At 43.6% G+C, this 22,412-nt stretch overlaps 1 protein-coding gene across 1 annotated transcript in view; it reads left to right on the plus strand.

Annotated features, from left to right (window-relative positions):
• Positions 1-22,412, plus strand: part of vstm2a (V-set and transmembrane domain containing 2A) — a gene marked incomplete at both ends in the record, with an annotated part of 149,087 nt that overhangs the window by 52,496 nt on the left and 74,179 nt on the right. The window lies entirely within an intron of this gene.

The raw sequence follows: 22,412 nt of genomic DNA on the forward strand, positions 1-22,412 counted from the left end.
GGATAGGATCCAGTCTTGACAGTTATCAGACACTCAGAAAATTACAGGTGTGCAGGCCTCCTCCTCATGGCTCAAAAACCATCCTGAGTTCCTCCAACACATGGTACCTGTTCCTATGATGGTCTTCTTCAGAAAAATCTTCACACAACGGTGAAAAAGACGTTCTCTGTGGCTCCTTGCTTTGTTTCCACGTCTCCTTCTGGTAACAATAACTGCAGCCACGTGCACACAATCACACACACAGACTGCACGTCCTTTTGAAATGTGTTATAATATAGACATAGACAGTTTTTATTAATAACATTGATCTCAGGTTTGATAGATCACATTGCCGCTAAATTAATATATTTACATTTTCTCTGTAAGCATATTGCTTGTGAACACCCCATACTGTATATGTTGCAGGTCCTGAGCACGCGTACGCCATACAGAAGTTTCGGAGAAGAAAGGTTAATGAGCAGACAGGACATCGTCACGCTGTTGCTGCATCGACTCTTCCTCACAGAGTCGTTTATGTAACATTTTGAACATATTTAAATAAATGCATTTACAATGTTCTCCAGTAAACAGTAACAATCCACCTTTTATCTCTCCAGTACTGTAAATTGCTGAAGTCCAGGTTTACAAAGTCTGTCTCCAAGTGCAAATACTTGATCTAATTGCACATTAAACACGCCTGTGAACGTGCACACAGCAATCATAACTAAATATTTCCAGGAGCAGTTTAACATTGGTTGTAGGAGCTTATGACTGAATCCCAAAGGCATCCTAAACTACCACGATAATACAACCTCGCCACGTTGCAGGAAAACAAAATTAAAAATACAACTTAAACCGTCGCAACAGGCATCAAACAATACTTTCAGCTGCTACAGATCTTCTTCCTTTTTCCACACATATGTAAAGCTCTAACGTGAGAGTTAAATGAGCAGACAGGACATCGTCACGCTGTTGCTGCATCGACTCTTCGTCACAAAAAACCAACGACAGCTAAAAAAGCCGAGTTTCGGCTAGCTGAGAGGTGCCCTACTGGTGTAAACTGGTACTACACCATAAATAACCCCAAATCCACTCTAAAGCCCTAATAAATCCTGATGTCATGTTGTTTTATATCTTAGTTCTGGTTTCCTGTTCTAGTTTGTAGTTTTCCTTGTGTACTTCTCTCATGTCTGGTTTCCTGTTCATTAGTTCACCTGTGTCTCGTTTAGTCCCTGTGGATTTAAACCCGTTGACTTCTGGTCCTCCTGCTTCATTTTGTTTGCTTCCCGCCTTCCTGTTTCAAGTATTTTTTCTGTGGAAATAAACATCTACTTTCAGCTTTCCTGCCTCCAGACGCTGCATTTGGGTCCACCTCCACCATCCCTTTGTGACAGCCTAAGCCCAAACTGGAACTCATATTGTTGCCCACATGCAGCGGGAAAAACCTGAACCACATATTGGACCACATCTTTTGTGTGCATCACACATATTCATTATGATGGAAATACTACCTGGATGCAGAGGCTTTTTTGCACCTTTTAGAGATGCAGGCATCAGTGTGTGTACAATGACTTGCATGTTTTTCTACATGCAACCTTTTAGCAGATCCGGCCAACTTTGGATTGTTTGACTCTGAAACATCAAAATTATCTCATAACTGTTGATATGTGCAACAAGCTATCAGCCATCTCATTTAATGCTTGACACTGTGGTTGATGAGGTGTTTACGTTGGAGGTGGAAAGTCACACTACTTCACACGACACCTCACCTTGTCATAAAAATGCTACAGAGTCAGTTGGGTGGAACTGAGGGGTTACAGACAGACACTAAGGTCAGCACATGCTGCAGAGAGGAGAGCAACTTAGGTATCAGTGTTGTTTCACTAATATCAATACCAATGTTATATTTGGACCAATCCGTTCACCACCAGACTCCAGCTCAGGAAGAAGAATAAATTTGTACATAAGCCGGAGTTCTGTCCTCCAGCTGACTGGTGATGCCTCAGATCCCAGAAACCAGCAGCCGGGACATCAGAGACACGTTTTATCAAACACAAAACATCCAAAACATCAGAAAAACATCCTGCTCCTGGGGAGAAGGAGGTGCTGAAACAAGTCTGATAGCTACAGTTGGATGTGAGAACACGCTGGTCGACGACACACCATGTCCATGAGAACTATTCTGTTTAGTTCCATGTCTTTACTCCTGGCAGATTTACTGAGTTCAGAGGGTTCCTGACGTGGAAGCTGAGCTAAATACTGCTCACCAGTGGGTCATGGAGAGATGCAATCTTTCGCCAGCTCACTCAGCTCCAGCTTAAACCTTTCAGAGTGGTTTGAACTTGACAGCAGATCATTTCTGCAGCGGCTACATGAATGACTTCTGTCATATTTCAGATTTCATGTTGCATTGTGTTGCAGCTTCAAGTTCTGCAACAAAGAAGACGAAGTGAACAACTGATGTGGAGTTTAATCCACAACGTAGCTGTTGCTCAAGCCACTAGGAGACCCAATGCTTCTGTACTGTGAAAGATTTTGTCGTCTCATGCCCCCCCCCCCCCCCCCCCCCCCATCTCATTCTGCAAACTCAGCTCTCTGACTGTTATCTGCTGCAGGTTAGACGCTGAATATGTCACACAATCCCACCTCAGAAACACCCACAGTGATTTTGTCCTTTCATCAGTCAGGTGACATAAAGCAGATTTGTGAAGCCACTTGTCCACAGTTTATTAGAATAATCAGCATGAAATGCCATAAAATGCAGCCTGACAGAGCTGACCGTGTTGTCGGTCGCAGCTGTGGAGCCACACTGACTCAATCCTTTGCAGTGATGGTTAGGAAGAGTCTCTTTTCTATCGTTTCAGTCAGTCAGCTTGTTCTTTATAAGGTACTCAGAGATAATTTGGTCCTGTTGATGGCCAGAATGAAAAAAATAATGTTTTTCATAGCCAATAAATACATAGTGTTGTAATCACAGAGGACTTGATGAGATCATTGGTGTAAATGGACAACCCAATATATAGCCTGTTTCCATCAAAAGCTAAGTTTCTGCCGTGTTATTACCAGTTTGTAGTATTTCATGCTTTGGACATCGGGACGATGATTCCTTTGATTTTACCACAACATGGACTTGCTTAGAAGAGATACGTAACGTGAAGACGAAGTGTTGTGATATTTATAAATCATGTAGGAGTCATGCAGACACAGATCCAGCTGTTGCTGCCCAGGACGACCTCAAAGTTCCCTCCATCGACTTGATACCACATGGAAACGATACTGATCCTCTTATCTGATGCTGGACACCAATCAATGTGTAAAAATGGAATTACTCATTGATTTGAAATTAAATGGAAGGGTTTGTTTTGGACATGCACTCTGCAGCCATGTCTCACTTTACCAGCCGTGAATGAAGAAAGCAGCTGGCGTTTTGATGGAGTTTATCACCCTGGGCACCAGGAAGATTTCCAGTTTTCTCTTTTCATGCTGGGTCCAGTGCTTGTAGTCATCATGGTATCTGGTCAGCTCTCGTTCGGAACACAAGCCTGCTCTTTGACTGGGATGTGACATATTTCTGACACAACTCAGGTTCATTCATTTTCCTAACCGCTTAATCCAGTTCAGGGTCGTGGGTAATCTGGAGCCTATCCAGCAGTCTTAGGGTGAAAGGCCATCACTCAGGTTAATCAGCCTCAATGTGACAAACTGAAACATCATCTGCTGGGATGGGGATTAATCGTTGGAGTCCAGTTCACTGAAAGCTTCATCACATGAACCAGGAACGTGAACGGCAGCAGACGAGGGAAATGTTTCAGGGCTTTCTCTGGGAGTTTGCTGTGTGGAAGAGGAGCTTGGAGATGTGCTGGAGCTCGCAGCTTGGCGACAGCAGTATTTACTGTTACACGATGAAGCCGGTGTGTGACGTATTTACTGTTACGCGATGAAGCCGGTGTGTGACGTATTTACTGTTACGCGATGAAGCCGGTGTGTGACGTATTTACGGTTACGTGATGAAGCCGGTGTGTGACGTATTTACTGTTACGTGATGAAGCCGGTGTGTGACGTATTTACTGTTACGCGATGAAGTCGGTGTGTGACGTATTTACTGTTACGTGATGAAGCCGGTGTGTGACGTATTTACTGTTACGCGATGAAGTCGGTGTGTGACGTATTTACTGTTACGTGATGAAGCCGGTGTGTGACGTATTTACTCTTACGCGATGAAGCCGGTGTGTGACGTATTTACTGTTACGTGATGAAGCCGGTGTGTGACGTATTTACTGTTACGCGATGAAGTCGGTGTGTGACGTATTTACTGTTACGCGATGAAGTCGGTGTGTGACGTATTTACTGTTACGTGATGAAGCCGGTGTGTGACGTATTTACTGTTACGTGATGAAGCCGGTGTGTGACGTATTTACTGTTACGTGATGAAGTCGGTGTGTGACGTATTTACTGTTACACGATGAAGTCGGTGTGTGACGTATTTACTGTTACGTGATGAAGCCGGTGTGTGACGTATTTACTGTTACGCGATGAAGCCGGTGTGTGACGTATTTACGGTTACGTGATGAAGCCGGTGTGTGACGTATTTACTGTTACGCGATGAAGTCGGTGTGTGACGTATTTACTGTTACGTGATGAAGCCGGTGTGTGACGTATTTACTCTTACGCGATGAAGCCGGTGTGTGACGTATTTACTGTTACGTGATGAAGCCGGTGTGTGACGTATTTACTCTTACGCGATGAAGCCGGTGTGTGACGTATTTACTGTTACGTGATGAAGCCGGTGTGTGACGTATTTACTGTTACGCGATGAAGTCGGTGTGTGACGTATTTACTGTTACGCGATGAAGTCGGTGTGTGACGTATTTACTGTTACGCGATGAAGTCGGTGTGTGACGTATTTACTGTTACGTGATGAAGCCGGTGTGTGACGTATTTACTCTTACGCGATGAAGTCGGTGTGTGACGTATTTACTGTTACGCGATGAAGTCGGTGTGTGACGTATTTACTGTTACGCGATGAAGTCGGTGTGTGACGTATTTACTGTTACGTGATGAAGCCGGTGTGTGACGTATTTACTGTTACGCGATGAAGTCGGTGTGTGACGTATTTACTCTTACGCGATGAAGCCGGTGTGTGACGTATTTACTCTTACGCGATGAAGTCGGTGTGTGACGTATTTACTGTTACGCGATGAAGCCGGTGTGTGACGTATTTACTGTTACGCGATGAAGCCGGTGTGTGACGTATTTACTGTTACGCGATGAAGCCGGTGTGTGACGTATTTACTCTTACGCGATGAAGCCGGTGTGTGACGTATTTACTGTTACGCGATGAAGTCGGTGTGTGACGTATTTACTGTTACGTGATGAAGCCGGTGTGACGTCGTTACTGTTTACTGTCCTAGACTTACACGGACAGATCTAGTTTCATACGTTACACCTCCAGGTCAAAAGTTTTACTGTTTATTTTCTAAACAAGATGCATCAAACTTTTATCTTGAGATTTAAATGTAAAACAATTTTAAAATAATAAACACAGTTTTAGTCTTTCATAACACCGACCCGTCATTAGGACTGATCCTTCCTGAGATGTAAGATCTTCCATTTATATTTACCTACATTTCAGTAAACATTTTCTGAGGCTTCATGTGAAAAGTCCCTTCCCTGCTCTGTAACAACGGAAAAACTATGCAGATGCAGTAAGACAAGGAAAAAGTACACAAGGTGGAGGATTTCCAGAGTTCTCATGAAATGACTGATGCTAAAAATTACACACACGGTGTTATGAGGTATTTTCTGTGTTCTCCATTTTCATAATCCTGACAAGCCGTCAAGTTGCTGCCGCTGAGTCTAGTTGGAAATTAAAGAACCCGCCTGCATCATACTGCTCTTTGTTTGCATGCAGAGCAAACTGAACAAATGTTTCTGCGTATTAAAATAAGATATGGTCTTTAATCTGGTATACACACACACACACACACACACACACACACACACACACACATATATATATATATATATATATATATATATATATATATATATATATATATATATATATATATATATATATACAGCGAAAAAAAGGCAATTCATAACAGCCTATATAAGGGAACCAAAATCTCCCATCCTGAGCAAGCACACTGGCGACAGTGGGAAGGAAAAAACTCCCTTTTAACAGGAAGGAAACCTCCGGCAGAACCCGGCTCAGGACAGGCAGCCATCTGCCTCTGCTGTGTGGGGGGAAGAGGACAGAAAGACAACAGACAACAGGAACTGCTACTCCCGGCCAGGGAGACCTGCTGAGACAGGAGACATACATGTTAATGATGCAACACTGTTATGGGGGGGGGGGGGGGGGGATAAAAGAGAGAGATAAAGAGAAAGAAGCTCAGTGTATCAGGAAATGTCCCTCAGCAGTCTAAACCTATAGCAGCATAACTAAGGGATGCTAACCATCCCTAGCTATAGGACTTATCAAAAAGATAAGTCTTCAGCCTAGTCTTAAAGGTGGGGAGGGTGTCTGCTTCCCTAACACTAACTGGGAGCTTATTCCATAAGAGAGGGGCCTGATAACCAAAGGCTCTGCCTCCTGCTCAGCTCTTTGAGACTCTAGGAACCACAAGTAAGCCTGCAGTCTGCGAACGAAGTACTCTGCTTGGTATATAAGGAACTATGAGGTCTTTGATATATAGTGGTGCCTGGTTGTGGAGGGCTTTATATGTAAGGAGAAGGATTTTAAATTCTATTCTAGATTCAACAGGCAGCCAGTGAAGAGAGGCTAAAACTGGAGAAATATGATCTCTCCTGCTGGTTCTGGTCAGGACTCTGGCTGCAGAATTCTGGATCAGCTGAAGGCTTTTCAGGGCATATTTAGGACAGCCCAGTAATAGAGAGTTACAGTAATCTAGTCTCGAAGTAACAAAAGCGTGAACCAGTTTTTCTGCATCACTCCGAGACAGAATGTCCCTAATTTTGGCTATATTACGTAAATGAAAGAAGGCTGTTTTAGTAACCTGCTTAATATGTGGGCCAAAGGACAGGTCAGGGTCAAATATTACTCCAAGGTTTCTCACTGTAGCACTGGAAGCTAAAGTAATGCCATCCAGGTTCATTACAAAACTGGAAAATTTAGCTCTGAGTTTTTCAGATCCAACGAGAATTACTTCAGTCTTATCTGAGTTTAAGAGGAGAAAATTTCTAGACATCCAAGTCTTTATGTCTATGAGACAATTTTGTAGCCTATCGGGCTGATTTGTTTAATCTGGTTTAAAGGATAAGTATAGTTGAGTATCATCTGCATAACAATGAAAGTTTATTCCATGCTGTCTAATAATTTTGCCTAAAGGGAGCATATATAGCGTGAAGAGTACTGGTCCAAGTACAGAACCTTGAGGAACTCCATGACTTACTGTAGTTTGTGAGGAGGACTTGTCATTTACATGAACAAACGTGAACAAACTGAAGTCTATCAGATAAATATGATTTAAACCAGCTTAACGCTGTACCTGTAATTCCAACCACCTGTTCTAGTCTCTGTAACAGAATGTTATGATCGACTGTATCAAATGCAGCACTAAGATCAAGCAAGATAAGTACGGACACAAGTCCTTTGTCTGAGGCCATAAGAAGGTCATTAGTAACTTTCACCAATGCCGTCTCAGTGCTATGATGAGCTCTAAATCCTGACTGAAACTCCTCGCATAAATTATTTCTGCTCAGGTGGGCATGTAGCTGAGCTGAAACTCTCCAGAATTTTCTCCAGAATTTTGGACATAAACGGGAGATTAGATATAGGTCTATAATTTGCTATCACCTCTGGATCCAGAGATTGCTTTTTAAGTAAAGGCTTGATTACAGCAGTTTTAAATGATTGTGGTACATATCCTGTCACTAAAGACATACTGATAAGATTTCTCCAGGTCTTCCTTGAGGCCTTGGTACTTCTCCAGTTTCTCCTTTTTCCTGATATTTCCATCATTGGGGATGGATCCATTGATCACTTCGGCTTTCCTCTGCTGCTTATTCATGATCACTATGTCCGCTTGGTTGGCCACCACCATTTTATCTGTCTGGATCTGGAAGTCCCAGAGGACCTTAGCCCTCTCATTCTCCACCACCTTGTAGAGTCATGAGTTGAGTGTGATGAACCAGATGTTTTTGAAAGCTGAGCTGAGTTTTATGCTCAACTCAGAAATGACTGAACTAGAATCTGTGTGAGGAAGTGAACCAGGCTATGAGATCTAGAACACATCATGTCGCCTCCAGAGACATTGAAGACCACGTGAGAAACAAGGTGACTGATATCTGTCAGTCTGGAAAGGTTACAAAGCCGTTTCCAAGGCTTTAGGCCTCCAGCCAATCACAGTCAGAGGCATTCTCCACTTTCTGGAAGGTGTGTGTTCCGTTACATCTAGTGGAAAAGTACAACACCATAGTAGCAGTCCAACATGGTGGTGGTGGTGTGGTGATGTGGGGCTGCTGTGCTGCTTCAGGACTTGCTGTGACTGATGACACATGAACTCTGCGTCTACTAGAACATGCTGAAGGATGGTGTTCAGTCATCAGTTCATCCCATCAGCAGACTGCAACAGGACAACGACCAGAAACACCAGGAGGTCCAGCTCTGATGGCTTCAGACGGTTCTGGAGTGAAAGTCCAGACTGGAATCCAGCTGAAATGCTGTGGTGGGACCACTTGATGCTGGAAAACAGTTGTGAGGAGAAGAGTCCTCCACAGCTGTTTTCCTAAATAAATCCCCATTTAAAAGCTGGATTTTTATTTACTCTCCTCGTGTTTGTCTAATATCAAAATTAGCGTGACGATCTGAAACATTTAAGTGGAAAAACTTTTAAAAATAGCAAGAAATTCATCCATTATCTAAGCATTATGAGTAACGAAGTGATATCTGCTGCTGGGGGAGTCGGTCACATGATCTCAGGAACACGCGTGATGAGGAAAGAGTTTCCTTTCCAAACCCACATCGTTTGGAAGTACTCTCATCAGGGAGATGTCTGATTAAATGCTGCTGATTAAATAACGAACAAACTAGATACCTGCATCTGACTGTGTTCCTGGTCTCAGAGAGACATTTGTATTCCAGGTCTCCAGAAGAGCAGCACTCATCTCATTCTCTCCCACACTTCCATGTTTGTTCTGCTCTACATTAGCAGTCCCGACAGCCACGGACAGATACTGACTTTAAATAGTAAAAACTGTGCAATTAGAGGGCTAATTATGTGTATGCGTGCACAAATGTTGGGGAGGAATGGGACGTACTGATAGGAGTCAGATTTTACCGCTGTGGAACATCACAAGTCATGCATCGATGTTTTATTTCACACCACAGCAGTACATGTGAATGTGTTAGAGAAACCACATAGTTTCCTGTCTGGTAAAGTCTTCTCCATCCTCTGACCCTCAATGTGAAATGAAGAAGAAGAACGTGGAAAAGGCTGGTACAAGCCCTGTCTTTGGTCTGTGAGAGGACCTGTTAAACAGCAAACCACAGGGAAGATCTTACCTCCAACCTCTCTCTCATTCAGATCCCTGACTTGTCCTGATGACATGCATTGCAGTAATAATGTCGGCTTTTGGAGCAGTGAAGATGTTCATGGGTTTGACATGCTGTCCGTTGTGTACAGACAGCAGCTGTCTGACATAAAGGAGGCTGCATGTCGGTGTGATGTGTGCACCGTTAGAGGCTTCATGGATGGTTTAACTGAATCAAAGCTTTCATGTGATACAAGAGCCTTTACTCTAATTTAAACTATAATTGTAGATTTGTTTTCTGTGTTTAATCCTGAAAAACTCGATCCAGGGCGTTAATTCGTGCATGTCAGGTCATCTCAGACTTCGCCGTTCCACATCATTTTCAAAGGAACGCTCGGTTTCTCCAGCTTTCATTTCTCTCCTTTAACTTTTGGGAAATTCTCTTAACTGCATCCTTACTTTGTGAGATCAGACATCTGAACTTCAAAGCTGATACGAATTCAAGGCAACGTGTTTTGAAGAGACTCTTGCTAACTTGTTATCTTCTAAAAGAGGTCTGCATGCCTCTGGAATCAAAGCTAAAAGTGCAGCGTCTCAGTAATGCAGCACACATACACCCACATGGCTACTTCCTCTGCTGGAAAAGTGAAATGGTTCCATTGCAAACCTTGAAACTGTTCTTACTGAATGTAGAATTTAACGTGTTGGTGAAACTATTTCACCCATTTTTACTGCAACTTACACCTCCGTTCCCTCTCTGCCAGCCTGGACATCCTCTTGCTTCTCAGGTTATTTGGATGGTAGATGTGTCTCCTTCCATCACATCTTATTTACCAATAAATTCATTCCATTTCCATTCTAAATAAATCCTGTGATTAAGAAGCTTTCATCAAGTCGCCTGACACCCAGACATCTGAAATGACACCTCTGAATGCCTAATTTATGTGCCAATTAATTTCTATGAAACAGGATCATTTTCTCTCCTGTAATTATACTCTGTATAAGTAACATATACTGCTCAATTACAGCAATTAGTCAAAATACACAGGACGGAATCCTTCAGCGAGCATGAAATGATTGGATCTGCCTGGTTTTCCAGCAGGAATGAGTCGAGTCATGACAACAGGCTTGTTGCCTGTTTGGACAGTTTCTTGTTACAACTCATACCAAACCCAAGACCTCTCAAGCTCACAATAAAGTAAAATGGTGTGTGGATGTTCACGAGGTCAGAAAGACAAAGATCAGCCAAAGATGTTTTAATATAGCTGCTGAGGTGCAGAAGTCTCCGTTCCAGGAAACGTCTGACTGCAGTCGAAAGGCGACGACACGCGACGTTAAGGTCCCATCATGTCTGTCCACAACTGCTGCATGACTTTACTTTTTATATAATTCTACTGAACCCTGGTTGCAAAGCAACGTCGGACTTGATGGTGAAACTTCATAAAATTTGTATTATTTATGTCAGATTCAAGTTATCTCTGTGACATCGTGAGTTTTCCTTTCATTGCCTGGAGGGAACCAACCGTTGTGTCCATGTCTGGTTGTCTTTTTAGATGTGGAACGCAATTTCTTCATTTAAAGGCTTTACACACACACACACACACACACACACCCCTTGCCTGCATGAGCAGCATATTAAAACTGCGGTAGAGTCTGGTGGCTGATCAATAAACAGATGTCTCAGAGGCAGCTATCAATCTGTCCTGCACACTGCGGACCTCTCACGAGGACAAGACCAGAAACGGCTGCAGGCTGCTCAAAGATTTAAGGTGAGCTTTAAAGTGACTTCTGTAGTGGGACATACACACACCGTCTGCTCAACAACATTCACCACCGAAACATAAAACCACAAGGTTGTACAGCTTCCACTGCAGAACCATGGTCTGGTTTCCAGAAGCTTCTGCTGCGTCACATCGTCGTGTGCCGATGAAAGAGTCTCCAGCAGGTCCCCAAGAGTTCAGTCCTGCTGGTGGCTGAGGATTTATCACAGCACTGTGTCCAGGCCTGAACTCAAGTCTGGAGACACCAGATAGTGGAAAGCAGCTTAGTTTTAGTATTTCTATTGTTTATTATTATTATTTCTATTCATTCATTTTTCTCTCATTCATTCATTCATTTTCCGAACCGCTTATTCCAATTCAGGGTCGCGGGGAAGCTGGAGCCTATCCCAGCCGGCTTTGGGCGACAGGCAGGGTACACCCTGGAGCAGCTCGCCAGTCCATCACAGGGCCACACACAGAGAGATGAACAACCACTCACGCTCACACTCATTCCTAGGGGCAATCTAGAGTGACCAATTAACCTATCATCACGTCTTTGGATGGTGGGAGGAAGCCAGAGTACCCAGAGAGAACCCACGCATACACGGGGAGAACATGCAAACTCCACACAGAAAGGTCACTGACCAAACCAGCCAAGGATCGAACCAGTGACCTTCTTGCTGTGAGGCCACAGTGCTAACCACTGTGCAGCCTATTATTTCTATTATTTATTTTTATTTATTTATAATAATATTATTAACAAGTATGATTATGATTATGATGATGATGATGATGATGATGATGATGATTATTATTATTATTATTATTATTATTATTATTATTATTATTATTATTATTATTATTATTATTATGATGATTATTAATAATCATCATAATAATAAAAAGAAGAAGAAGAAGAAGAAGTAGAAGAAGCTGTTAAACCTTCCAGATGAAGCAGGAAGCAGGGAAAATGGGACATTGGCCCTTTAAGCAACATTTCCATGATTCTTCTGACATTTAGGTGTTTATTTCTTTCCGTATGAGTAAAATAAAACTCTCCTCTGTTTATGGAACATTTAGTCACACAGTGAGAGCTGCAGACCTGAGAGGGCTGCAGCAGAGTGGCTGAAATCCTTCCTGAGAGACTGAGAATGTCACTTCGACACCAGATGTTCTTTTCTTTGTCCTGACATTTGAAGCGTGTGTAATTTTCAAATGTTGTTTTACTTTTAATCACGTAATTTATCTGCTAAATCAACGGGATTCATCTGTGACATTGTCATTCAGTTGTTTGAAAGAGCTTTCTGAGTGTTCAGCTTCCATTTTGCAGCATCCTGGTGGTGTTTTTCTGCACACACGTCTCTCATCTGCAGCGCTGTGAACAGAGACGTCTCCGACAGGCTTCACGTCAACCCCATCATGTGATCCCGTTAAGAATCTCCCCTCAGTGAGTTTTAACGTGTTTCCACCATCTTATGTTCAAGTCAAGTAAGCTAAAGGAAACAGAACCTGTTGTATTATTTAGTTTTCAGCCTGATTGCTGGCATGTTGTTTTCTTGGCCAGAAGAAGACAAGGTGATTGCTTTCCCACATTCTCCAGAAGAAGAGTTCATTTGTAAGTTGGAGGGCTGAAAACCAGGCTGTAATGGGGCTGGAAGAGATGCTGCTTCCATTCATTTAGCCTCTGCAATTTTCTTCCTTTCCTCACATCCAAATTAAAAGTGATTCTCTGCGTTGTCACTAATGGAAGTCTGTTTCACAAGAAGAGAGAAATTCTCTGAACCGCAGGAGTCCAGATTAAACTGGACGGCACTCTGGCCAACGTCACCTGTTAAAGACTCGGCCACCAGAGCAGCACGAGAACAAAACAACCCAAATGAGCTCTAAAAACTGGGCTCAATCTGAGACAAGTTCAGCTTGTCTTCAAATGTCACCTCTCAGCTCTCATTAGCCATTCCCTTTGTGGGCAGTTAGTACTTTGTCATTCTGCTAGCCGTCGACTGAAGTTGGCATTTCAGCCAACGTCTCTCATTTCATTTGGTATTCTTCACAGGCTGCTTTGCCTCATTCTCCGCTGTGACATTTCACCTCTTTGTCTCTCTGGAAATAAATGGGCCAGCCAGGACAAAAATTAAACTGCCAAATCAATTAGGAACCCCCAAAGGTGTCTATTCATTTTTCTGCTTGTTCATCATGTCCTTTCCCACCCTGGTCTGGTTGATTATCGCCTGCCATGTTCCAACCTGCAAAGGTAGTTTGACACTGAATGAAGATAATTTACACATGGGGTTGAAAAAGACCACCAGAGACCAGCCTCCAGGGGGGCTGCGTTTCCGGTGAGCCTTTAGACAGAGATCTACGAAGCACTTCAGGGTTTTCCTCTTAGAACCAGTTACAAACCCTCACACTGACCATGAAGACAAGACAGCCAGAGTTTGAGGTTCTGTGCACATTAATGGTCTCCTCCTGCAAAGGGATGGTGACCTGTCCACGGTTAACCCCGCCTCTCACCTCAAACAGTCGTCCTCAAATGTCTTCGTCCCTTTCATTAAAGAAAAGGCTGAATTTGCAAGTCAGTCCAGGCGACTGGACCACCAGCTGGATCACCAGCAGAGAACAATACCATCTACCTTCCTATCTTGTCCCTGCGCCACCCGCCGATGGTCACCCCCTACTTCAGACATGAGGTCACATGACTAAAACTACCTGCCTTTTGACAGAATTTCCTTTTATTCAAAAGAAAATATCCAATATTCATTTTTCCACATCATGGAATAAAACCTTTCTGACCAGAAGTTTAAGTATTTTTAAACTGAATGGAAACATCTTATTTTTAACTTAACATCTAAAAATCTGACTTTTAATGAGCCATGAAGTATTCATTTAAAAAGATCTTAATATTTCAGGCAGGTTACAGACAGAAATGATGATATTTGCTTTCATTTCAAAACCCCGGTTGGTTTCCATAACGGTCCAAGTTAACGTGTCCAGCTCGTCCATCTGAGAGATAATAACTCAGCTCATCTCACGGATCATGAAAATGAAAGATAATTCTATCACATCTTCACATGCTGTAGATCCTATTTCCAACAAGACAGGGCTCTGCTGGATTGTGTAAAAGTGGAAAATCATCATCAACCTCATCATCATTATCGTCATCATCATCATAGTCATCATCATCATCATCATCATAGTCATCATCATCATCATCAGCTTCATCATCACCATCATCACCATCATCATTATCATCACCATCATCATCATCATTATCATCACCATCACCATCATCACCATCACCATCATCACCATCATCATCATTATCATCATCATCATCATCTTCATCATCTTCATCATCATCATCATCACCATCATCACCATCATCATCATCATCATCATCATCATCACCATCATCATCATCACCATCATCACCATCATCATCATCACCATCATCATCATCAGCTTCATCATCATCTTCATCATCACCATCATCCTCATAGTCATCATCATCATCATCATCATCACCATCATCATCATAAACATCCTCATAGTCATCATTGTCATCATCTTCATCATCATCATCATCATCATCACCATCATCATCATCATCATCATCACCATCATCATCACCATCATCATCATCATCATCATTATCACCATCATCATCCCCACCCATTGCATGTTCTGCTGTCAGACTATGTCAACACTCCTTGGTCTGTAATGGAGGTTATGATAAAAAATGGAGCTACTGTACAAAACTGAAGCTCCTGAGTGTGTTCTACACAAGCAGTTGCAGGTTTTACAGGTAATTAACATAACAGTTGTCACGAAGCAGTGGGCTGTGAAGGGATTGCTTGCTGCATTTGAATGGGACCCCTGTCAGTTGTGGGATATAATTAGAGTTAACAACTAAGCTTAGAACCAAAACATCTTCAAGTGGAAGTCAGTGAGCATTGTAATTAGTAAGCGATCTACACGGTGCACCACTGGGCTTTATGTGCGTTGCACCCGCTGTGGCCTGACTTTGTTCTTAAAGTGGGATTGCATCGTTCCCAGGGGGCTCCACCAGAGAGGAACTGGATTTATGACACATGTAAGTCATTACTCATTACTAAATAATAGCTCACGAAGATGCTAAACATATTCGTCATAACTGGAAGTATTGATACTTTGTAAAGGTTTCCACATGCAGCAATACCTCTTCTGTTGTCTCACCCAGATGGTTTGATGGGGGGGGGGCTGGATGCAAGCAGACGAAGGTGTCAGTAGGCATGGTTGTAACTCGGACATCCCATCCCATGCACTGTTGAATAATTATGGGAAGTTTGGACGCATTCCTCCAAAAAGCTCACGTTGCATATGCCTCCAAGATGACTTTACTCGTGGTCTTTGCTGATTGGCTGAGAGTCAGAACAGATCAGAGACACGTCTGAAAAGATAACACAAAGCCAGTCCTGGTCCACAGGGACGTCTGTGTTTTTAATGGATCCCAAAGCTTGATTACCACAACGACATTAACGCCAGTCAGAATCCATCTCCACATATTTCTGTTATTATTATTATTATTATTATTATTATTATTATTATTATTATTATTATTATTATTATTATTATTATTATTATTATTATTCTGGTTGCATAAGGTCATCCAGAGGAAGCTGCTCTGCATGGGAGCGGTGGCGACTGCTGGCGTCATGATGAGGGAAATGGAAATCCTCCATCATGTTGTTAAAAGAAGAGCTGATGGTGGTAAAAATGCTCCCAGATCAGCTAATCCGAAACGTTTCTTCTCACATCAAATTTACAGTGAGCACATATTTTCTTGTTGGTTAAACATCATATTGTTTACTGGAGCAAATGTTTGCCTCATAAGGAACATTTTAATACAGCAGAACAATTAGCAGACTTGCTGTTTATCCAACGTGTGAAATTCCCAGAACGTCCCAGATCCAAGCAAACCTGCCTCCCCCTAAAGAACTGCATCAATCTGTACGTCTCTCTCATCTTCTGTCTCAGCAGCAGAACTTACTGAACATGTTTAAGAGGAGCCGGCTCTCTCTCGTCTCACCAAGCTGAAAATGTTCCAAAGATGTGTTCCATGTTGCCTCCTCCTGGCTCTACGAGTCAGAAGCAGGATCATTCAGTCCATCCGGTTTTATAGCAGCTGTCTTTCCTTCTCCTTCACTTTCATCAGATGAAACTTCACGAGTCTCATGTCCAGCAGCAGACCTCCCCTCAGATGTCCAACGTTGTAAAACATCATCCATCGTCCATACCACCACGTCCCTCACAGGAAGACCACCACAGGAAGACCACCACAGGAAGACCACCACAGGAAGACCACCAGAGGAAGACCACCACGTCCCTCACAGGAAGACCACCACAGGAAGACCACCAGAGGAAGACCACCACGTCCCTCACAGGAAGACCACCAGAGGAAGACCACCACGTCCCTCACAGGAAGACCACCACAGGAAGACCACCAGAGGAAGACCACCACGTCCCTCACAGGAAGACCACCACAGGAAGACCACCAGAGGAAGACCACCACGTCCCTCACAGGAAGACCACCACAGGAAGACCACCAGAGGAAGACCACCACGTCCCTCACAGGAAGACCACCACAGGAAGACCACCAGAGGAAGACCATCACGTCCCTCATAGGAAGACCACCACAGGAAGACCACCAGAGGAAGACCACCACGTCCCTCACAGGAAGACCACCACAGGAAGACCACCAGAGGAAGACCACCACGTCCCTCACAGGAAGACCACCACAGGAAGACCACCAGAGGAAGACCATCACGTCCCTCATAGGAAGACCACCACAGGAAGACCACCAGAGGAAGACCACCACGTCCCTCACAGGAAGACCACCACAGGAAGACCACCACAGGAAGACCACCAGAGGAAGACCACCAGAGGAAGACCACCACGTCCCTCACAGGAAGACCACCACAGGAAGACCACCACAGGAAGACCACCAGAGGAAGACCACCAGAGGAAGACCATCACGTCCCTATTAGGAAGACCACCAGAGGAAGACCACCACGTCCCTCATAGGAAGACCACCAGAGGAAGACCACAGACTCGCTAAGCCTGTAATTATCTTCAAAGTGGATGGACAAGTTGGCGTCTGTTGGACAGGCATCATCATGTCCCACATCCAGACTTCTCCTGCTGCTGCTGTGAAAATGAGGACATCAGAGATTTTACATGATGCTTAAGTGCAAAGAAATCATCAAAGAAGACGGAGCTCTTTGAGTCAGACTGACAACAAGACGGGGTTTCCAGATCTTTCAGGCTTGTTCTGCTGCTAAAATGCCTAAATGGATGTTTCCCCACATTATGTCACATCACTCATCTGTTAGAGGACAAAGGAGGCATCAGCCACTGACCAGATGGATGGAAAAGTACGGCGAATAAAGTCAAGACACGTTACGCCGTAGATTTACGGTTCAGAAAACCTTCTTCTACAAAATGAGCTCAAACTGAAATAATCTGAATTATCTTTAAGATGGTCATAAAATTATCCAGAAAAAAATATTGTTATCAAACATGAAAGGACTGATTGAGAAAAAAAACCTGGAAAAACTGAATAAAAACTAATTGTACAATTTAAGCGAAATCCAGCGATAAAAATATTTTTAAATGGAATATAATATTTATTTCAGTTGTTTAATGTTACGGAAAGACGCTAGCGTCTATGATAAATACTTTGTCCATGAATTGGGGGGGGGGGTTGGTGGGGGGGTGGGACATATATTCCCAGTAAAGTTTATCCCAGTCTGCACATTAACAGGTTCACTGGTGTTTCCCTGGATCTTAAAAATACTGGGAAAACTGTAAAAAACCAAAGAGCTCTGTAAGTTTACAGATTTATTTTCCAGCATTCAGATGTCAGGAGCACGTCCTGCCTCCTGACAGACGCACGCCCCCCAGATGAACAGAATAAAACAGTGTAAAACGGTCCAGATGATTCCGTCGAACATCTGTGTGGACGTGAAACCAGACGGGAGCCGCCAGGACGCCGTGGCGTCTCTACGACGACTTCATGAGCCAATCAGACGCTAAATGAGCTGTCTCGGTGAGGGGGGTGCTCCCTTGTTGGACCTCATAATTAATGTGATGAAGATGAATAACACGGCAGAAATTTACCTGAATATGTTTGTGTGTCGCTTATTTCAGTGCATGTGACACGTGCACATTTTGGAGGAATTATAAATGCGTATTGTGACGCTGGTGTTGTGATGAGGAGCTTTTCACCACAACAGACATAATAGCAGTTCCTACCTCCATCACTTAATCAGATTAAAGGCTTTGATGGGTCACATGAAGTTCCTGACCTGAATCTGAACTCTGAGTCTTCCTGCGGATCCCGATGATCGCAGGATAAACTCGTTTTAACGTTCAGCATCGCTGTGTGTAGACATGAGCTGGGGTCCAAGCCCTCCCATGACCTCTGACCTCATCACCAGGCGGAGCCACACAGTGGGCTCTGTGTCGAGGTTTTACTTTAAATGATGACCATTTTTCTTCATGTGACATTAATTTACTTTCAGCCCCTCAATGAGGCTTTCTGATGCTCAGTAATTGCACGGCACATTTTACAAGAAGTCAATTTGAGATTTGCATGAAAAATGGCAGCGAGTCATGCTGGAAAGGTTTTGCAATAAAGAGACAAGTGATTGAAATGGAGATACTCGTGAGTGGCCGAGGTTTCGGCTCAGAAGGCACTCGTGCGACAGAATTTAAATACGGGGGGTGGGAGTGGAGATTCAGTCTGACTGTGTCTGGAGAAACTTTCAAAATGTCTTCAAAGATTTGAAAGGAAACATTTAAAGGCTGAAAATGGAAATGCGTTTACCTGTTTTACCTGACAGGCAACGTAACGTCTTTGTCGCAGATTAACGTCTTTATTAACAGATAAGAAATGTCAAGATCATTAATTGATACTGAACATTCATTAAGTTGCAATCATGTTGACTGCAGTGGTGCAGAACAGGATGACTAATGGCTGCGCCTCCTTCCTGCAGTCAGATCCGATGCTCAGGTTGGACGAAACCATTTTAAAATGTTTGAAAGGTGACGAGGTCTCGTTTCAGAAGAACCATCTATCCTGAAGGAATACCCTCATCTCTTCATTGGTCCTCCTCCCAGTTTCCACATGAATCCAACTGGAGCTGTTGGTTTTGACACTGATGCTGCGACCTCTGATATTACCAACGAGTCATTCATATATCATTCCTGACGACTTCTGGCAGACATACCTGCTCATGTGTTTGTTTTCAGAAGGTGGAGAAACCAGATGTTTGCGCATATCTTCTTCTTTTGTTCCCCATATGACCGTCTTGGTTCGGTCACCACTCGCTTCATTTGTTCAGAAGGCAGACTGTGTTGTACAGAAGATGTTTGCAGACACCAGGAGGCACCAATCCTAACATAACCCGGCAAATGACAAGGCTATAAGGCTCTGCCAAGCGTTGCCAGCTGAACCAAACCCAAACCACACGCAGTAATATGGAAACGTAACACACATATGAGAATAGTTTCGGTTGACTTTTACAAGAGAACCACACAAGCAAGGTGTCGTATGAAAGCAGAAACTCTCCTGGTAACGAAGACATCTGTCTCATCACGGTGGGACGGAAACTCTGGCGGCTCACAGCCACAATCACATATCATGTCTTCCTGTCGCTGCTTTGTCGTGAAAAGTTTCATTCCAACCCTAAAAACTATACCAGCATGAGTCCTGTGCCTTCATTTGAGATGAAGGACCTTCTAGTTTCCATGGAGATGAAGGCCCTGCTAGTTTCCATGGAGATGAAGGTCTTGCTCGTTTCCATGGACATGAAGGTCCTGCTAGTTTCCATGGAGATGACGGTCTTGCTAGTTTCCATGGAGATGACGGACCTGCTAGTTTCCATGGAGATGACAGACCTGCTAGTTTCCATGGAGATGAAGGTCTTGCTAGTTTCCATGGAGATGAAGGTCCTGCTAGTTTCCATGGAGATGACGGTCTTGCTAGTTTCCATGGAGATGACGGACCTGCTAGTTTCCATGGAGATGACAGACCTGCTAGTTTCCATGGAGATGAAGGTCTTGCTAGTTTCCATGGAGATGAAGGTCTTGCTAGTTTCCATGGAGATGACGGACCTGCTAGTTTCCATGGAGATGAAGGTCTTGCTAGTTTCCATGGAGATGAAGGTCTTGCTAGTTTCCATGGAGATGAAGGGGGTTTATAGTGAACTATTCTCTCTTCCTGTCATTAACTGTGTTGGATCTTCATGGCGTTCCTAAGGTGAATGTGAGGTCTGTCCCTGGATTCCCCTGATGAAAGATTGACATCGTCCATCATTAATATCGGCTTGTGACGCTCTAAGATATTCACCTCTGTTCAGACAAACGTAAATCTGCTCAGATTTACCTGATATAACATCATGCACAGCTCTTTGTCTGACATCATTTAACTGAATCCTAGATGAACTGGGTTGATATGAAGTTCGGATGCATCCTTTCAGGCAACAGTAAAAGAAAAGTTAAACCTTCAGTAACTTACAGTAAGATGTTGAAATAATCCCATTTTGTTATTTGATTTTTCTCTTTAACAAGCGAGACTTGAGTTCAACACATTTTCAGATCGGAAGAGTGCAGATCAGTGGTTTCCAGTTTCATCGCCAGGAGGATGAAATCTGCAAACAGCACTAAAACAATACGTGCAGAAATATCACAGCAAATTATGAATAAAAGAAAAAGCTTTGGCTTGCAGGTAGATTGAGTTCAGTGTTGAGGATAATAGATAGGATGAAAATGTGACTTAAACAGTGGAGCACGACCATCCTTCCAGACAGCACTTAATTATGACGTATTAACAGATTATTCAAGTGGAGCTTTCAGCTGTCAGAGCAGACTATAACGAATGATGAGATGATTTTTATCATTCAGTCATTTCTTCCTCCCACCGAGGTCTGAGGCTGCATTTAAAACTCTGAGGACGGAGAATTGTAATCTTCATCACGCTTTAGCTGGAAAGCAGTTCACTTTCAGGTGACTTTTTGACTCTTGCTGCAGGTGAAAAGTTGTCATTTCACTCCAAACTCAGCTCTTACTGACACTTCATCAACACGCAAGTTGTGGCCTGCAGGCCACATTCTGAGTCCCTCTTACAAAGTCCAGCATCAACATGGCTGGATTTCAGGACCAACCGTTCATGTCTCCCAAACATCCAGCACCAGGATGGTGATATACCACCTGAACTTTGGCAGACGTCCTCAGTGAGGCATTCCCTCCCAACGGCTGATTCAGCATCCGTCCTGCATCCTGTCTTCCCTCAGATCTCTGCATTCTCAGACTTTCTCCTCTGCTGATGACGTCCAGACACAGCAGTTCTCCTCCCAGCTTCGGGTGCTGCTGCTCCCAGAGGAAACAGAGCCAACACTAAACCATAGCTTATGCAAAGACGTTACGGTCGTAAGGAAATAGAAAACACTACAGCCCAGTGAGTCTGGGAAATTCTCCCATTCCTCCTGGTGGACAACTGAAGGACAAGGCTGTTCATGGATCGGGACCATCTCATCTTAGTGATGGTTTGAATGGTCCCCAAGTCCAGACTCAACAGGAATATTTTAGTTCTGGAAACAAACAGAGCTTCTGATGTTTCAGATGGTTTTGCTTCTGAACTTTATTCTGAGGGGTGGGAACCTGCAAAGTCTTTCCATCTGCCATGTTGTTGTGAGCCCAGCATCTCTCTGAGCAGACCAGAGAGGAGCCTCTGCTGCCAGTAGAAGTCCTCCTTCCTTCCCCTCAGGGTCTACAGACCAAGGCCATATAGCTGCTGGTTTGTAAGACTGATGACCTTAAGCAGTCTTAACTCCAAGATACAAGACGATTAATGGGCCTCGCCTGAAGATGCGTCCCGGCGACCTCCGTCTCCTTCAGCAGAGGATGCCAGGTCTGTCTGTGGAGTCACGGTGGAAGAGTGGTGCATACATGCAGAGAGCGAAAGCTACGGCTCCTAATTCTCCTCATTAATCACCTGTCTACCCAACATCCTCCAGAGAAAAGCAGCCTCCTTCATCCAACATAATTACAGCACTTGAAGGAACGCTGTGTGCAGCAAACGCTCATAAGTAGCCATCTTATCGTCTCCTGCCCTTCCTCTTTTCCTCAGCCGTAGAG

Source organism: Telmatherina bonti (assembly GCF_933228915.1).
Source record: "Telmatherina bonti genome assembly, chromosome: 20".
NCBI lineage: Eukaryota > Metazoa > Chordata > Actinopteri > Atheriniformes > Telmatherinidae > Telmatherina > Telmatherina bonti.